Source organism: Bufo gargarizans, chromosome 1 (genome assembly GCF_014858855.1).
Source record: "Bufo gargarizans isolate SCDJY-AF-19 chromosome 1, ASM1485885v1, whole genome shotgun sequence".
NCBI classification, from domain to species: domain Eukaryota; kingdom Metazoa; phylum Chordata; class Amphibia; order Anura; family Bufonidae; genus Bufo; species Bufo gargarizans.
Window position 1 is genome coordinate 124,444,141 of NC_058080.1, and position 4,775 is coordinate 124,448,915.

At 42.5% G+C, this 4,775-nt stretch overlaps 1 long non-coding RNA gene across 1 annotated transcript; it reads left to right on the plus strand.

The window, feature by feature from the left end:
- The first annotated feature begins 680 nt into the window (after window positions 1-680).
- On the plus strand, window positions 681-4,530 carry LOC122934898. Its single transcript, XR_006388748.1, has 3 exons — window positions 681-1,236; window positions 1,342-1,429; window positions 3,483-4,530. It is a non-coding gene; the product is annotated as an uncharacterized LOC122934898 (long non-coding RNA).
- Window positions 4,531-4,775: the final 245 nt, after the last annotated feature.

Consider the following 4,775-nt stretch of genomic DNA (forward strand, 5'->3'; position numbering starts at 1 on the left):
CCCACCAGCGGACATCTTAACTAATACAATTTCCGGCCTCACTGCCATTTTAACTCCTGTAACTTCCATCTGGCCCAGCGGCCATCTTAACTGAGGAAACTTCCTGCTCGGCAGTCATCTTAGGTACTGGTATTTCTCTGGATACGGCTACAATCTTGAAACAATACACATAGATCCAAGTAGCACCACAAGGGGTACTCACTCGAGTCAGTAAGTGAAGGATACAAATATACCCAAAATTAGTCATGACCAGTAGTATTGTTTAATTGTTTATTCAGATGAAATGTTTTAACTTCTATGTTTCTGGTTTTCAAGTAAAGTCAAGTGAAGTCCCCCCTCCTGCCCATTTGCGAGAATCGCAGAAGGAGAAGATTGTGATGGAGATAGTATCAACTGTGGTAAACTGCAGCTTTAAGCCCAGACAGATTCAGATTTTTTTCTTTCATATAATCTTGCTGAAAAATGCTAACCTTGAGATAAGATACTGCAGAATTATTAAAGAATGTAAACAGGCAGTGAAAAACATCAGCAAGCTAATGAAAGGTGTAAACATGCCCCCCTCCCCCCATCTCCGATGGTAAACTGAGAGTAGAAGTGAGAAAAAGCATGTAGAGAGATATAGGGTGGCTGAAAGATAACAAGCTTGCGGAACAGACAGAGGTCTTCCTGTGAGAGGCAAGTGTATAGAGGAGGAGGTGTAGAGAGACAGAGAAAGTCGGGTTGTGAATGCTATAAGGATAATGTTAAACCACCTCCCCAACAGAGAAAGGAAACAGTAGGTCTGCCACCCTATAATGGTCCTGGGAGGTGGACCTGCAGAGTCTGCGGGACCCAGAACCCAGATGAGAGAGAGAGAGTTGTGCTGTGTGTGGCACTCTTCGTACACACCACACAAGAAGGTCGTATTATGCGTTGCATGGATCACAGTCCGTCCCCCACAGACACCCATGTTTTTGTCATTAGGATGACACAGGTAAGGGGGGAAAGTTAGATCAAGATTAGGAAACAGGCAATCCAGTACCGGTTGATAAACAATGTTGAATTTATTGTATGACGACGCGTTTCGGGGTACAACTGTCCCCTTAATCAAGTCTGGATTGAAGTCAGCTGGAGGGCTGACACAGCCGCTGGCTGTCTGGCACGTGGAGGATTCTGACAGTCGCTGGCTGTGTGGCTCCCGCCCTAGGCGATTGGACAAGTTCAGGCTGCACCAACCGTTGACTGCAACCCTAAAAGGTGAGCAAACCATTTTTCACAAATTGTGGCTTCCACGTTCACTTGACGTACTACCCTATGAGCACCTTTCTCTCCTTATTGACATTATTTGCTGAATGTAAGAAGACTGTGGAGGACATCCCTTTGCCCAGAAACATGAATGCACTGAGGACATCATTTTTAGGCCCTGTTTCTTATTGCAGACCGTGGATACGTAAGTTTGATGCAGTTTTCTTTATGATTGGTTGTCTTTTAGTCCTTTCCACCTTATAGATCAGGTGGTAGATGCCTTTTATGCCTAAAGATGACTAGTTTGTTCTCTCCCCCACACTGGACCTATCAGATTACCACATTTAGATTGTATTGTACAGAAGTAATGGCCATGCCTCAGCTGTCCTCACCCAACTGCATGGCCAGCAGCAACAACGCCCTCTAGCATATTATTCAGCCAGACTTGACCCTGTGGCCAGAGGTGCCCCTTTTTGTAGCAGTTGTACAAGCCATGCTTGATAAAGGTTCTGAGATAGTCCTGAACCACAAAGTGACAGTGATATTACGTCTATCCTCATGAAAGTACAACCCAAGAACCGTTTTGTTGTCCGCAGAGTTAGATGTGATAACTTCCAAAGTGTGTGGTTTAACTCTGCTAAATCCGTATGTGCAGGAAGAAGGCTACAGTCTTAGGACTGAACCTCTGTATATCTCTGCTTGCTGATTTGAATGTTCATATTCATCCTGACTAAGGATAAGGAAATTGGTTCTCACATAGTTTTATACTCAGCTTAGGAATTAAGTCCAAATTTCTCAAAAAGGCAAGAGAGAGAAAATGACTAGTACACAAATGTGTGTATCTTAATGGTATATATGTGTTTTAGTACACCAAAAAGTTACTAAATTAACAGTTAATAATTGATCCTGACCATATGTTTATTGTGTCGATTTCTTAACCTACTACTAACACATAGGATCATGTCATGGACTTTCATTCTAGATTGTATTACCTTTCTTGGCTTCTCACAATTGACACTGATACAGATTATCATAACGTATCACAAACTCATTTCCTGAAGCTTTTAGATTAAGTGTTTTAAGTACTATCATGGATTCATCATGTTGATTATTTGTCCTAATTACTAATAGATGGGACCATTCTAGATAATATTATCTTTATAGATTTGTTTCTCTATCACAGAATTCCAGTTATTGTAACTTTTTCCATCAATCTATTTGTCAAAATATTGTGCCTATCAGGGATATTATTGTGTTGATGTATGATCATCCACTTTATTTGATTAAATGGGTTATACAGTTTGTTTTAACTGATGATCTATCCTCTGGATAGATCATCAGCATCTGATCGGCGGGGGTCCCACACCTAGGACCCCCTCCAATCAGCTGTTTGAGAAGGCAGCGCCGCGGCCTTCTCACTGTTTACCGCAGGTCCAGTGACGTCACGACTAGGGGGGACTACAAATAAGGAAGGCCTAACACAGTTTCAAGGGAAACTCTGCCTTCCCAGTTCCCTCTAATCCACGAAGGCACAGACAACCCATGGAGTGACGCACCAGTCAGAAACTGCTGTGTTTGATTTAGTACATAGCGCATGGTACGCCCCAGAGTTTAGCACTGTCGCAGTTAGATATACTCAAGGATGTATGATTTTTGCCCAGAACAACGTGAGACAAGGTGGTTAAGGTACCCCAGAAACACACGTCTTGCCCTTTGTATCTGTTTCAACACTTGCAGACTACCTTCAACTACACAAGGTAGGCATGTATGAGTATGTATTGGTGTGTGATGACTTGTTTTCAGGATGGCCAGACGCATACTCGGTAGCTAAGACCACAGCAAAGAAGATTATGTCCGAAGTTGTATGCAGGTATGGGGTACCTGAGACCATTGAAAGTGACACAGGTGTTCACTTTACAGGTGAAGTGATGCAGAAGATAATGAAGGTTTTGGGTGTAGAACAGGCCTTACATGCTTCGTACCATCCTCAAAGTAGCGGTAGAGTAGGGAAAAAAGAAACTGAATGGGACACTAAAGGTAAAGATTAAAAAAGCCATGGCAGAGACTGGTAAGCCATGAACAGAGTGCCTGCTGGTAACTGTATTTTTAGTAAGGTATACCCCTAACTGTGAGACAGGCCTTAGTCCCTATAAGGTCCTTAGTGGCTCCAGATGCAACATGGTTGTCTGACAGATTATGTGATCAGTTTGCACAAGTATTTGACTAAAATAATTCTCGAGTTTTTGCTTCACTTCCAGATGTTGATAAAGCACCAGGAACCCACCCACTTGTGTCTGGAGATTGGGTGGTGGTAAAAAGACACTTTAGAAAGTATCCTCAAATCCTGATTTGATGGTCCATTCCAAGTGTTGTTGACCACAAGCACATCAGTGAAGCTTGAAGAAAAGCCAAATTTTAGTCATTTCAAGAAAGTATTGAGTCGAGAGACTTGAAAGGATGTTTCTTGTCCCCCCTTGTGTGACTGCTGATCCTGACTAAAAGAATATGGATTCTTATTGAGATAGTAAAAATAGGTTTCTGGGATGGGGAAGAGGTGTGCAAAAGGAAGAACAAAGTTGTTACAGTCCGATACTTCTAGCCCAGTGACCCATTAATAGTATAGCCCAAAGACTCCCAGTATTGATAGTTCTTATATTCACACTAATCAATGACCAGGTCATGAATGCCCTAAAAGGACTTACTTCCTATTCCTGAATTTTAGCTTTATTTCTGCTATTTGCATTCATTGTTTGTTGTGTCATCCCCTACATTAGGAGGTTCTTGTTCAAAGTCGTAGCCCATAAGGATGGGAGACCTCCATGAGGATGGAAGACACTTAGATCTGTTAGTCCACCCCCTGCTTACAATGCCATCTGGAGATCATCGACCAGATGACTTTCCCATACTAAGTCTAGTGTCATGGGAGGCTATATACTAGGTTAGGTTGTCATGGAAGCTGGCGCTGAGGATTTGAAGCATGGGGACAGATGTGCTAGGCTTTCATTAGGGAAAGAATGAGGTCCAAGGGGGGACTGATAGAGATGTAGACTACATTTGAACTCAGCTAAGAAAGCTCCCACATACTTTAGCTCTAAGACAACACCTTATCTTCTCCAGAGCACAAAGGTTCCACCCTACCCAAGAGAACACGCCTCCTTGCCACGTCATATATGCTGTTATGCTGTTACTGAAAACTCCATTACAAGATGGCGCCTATAGCTAGATATTTACATAGTTCACATACCACAGTTAGTAAAACAATGCAGAATGGGCAGATGCTAAGTGTTATCTCTTTTCTTATTTTAATATTTCAGCCAATGTAACAATGCCACATGCCTCAGGGGGAATGCCTCTCTGATGTCTATATAAATTGCTGTACTTCCTGTAATAAACAAGAATTTGCTTTGACTCCAGTGTGTGTGTCACAGTTATTTTCTTCCCTGCACGTAAAACCCTAGGATTACTATTAATTTGGAGCAGTAGAGCAAACGTGATTGGCCCTGATTAGGGGCATCTTTATCACTAGCGACTTGCTGGCTCAGCCGCTGCCT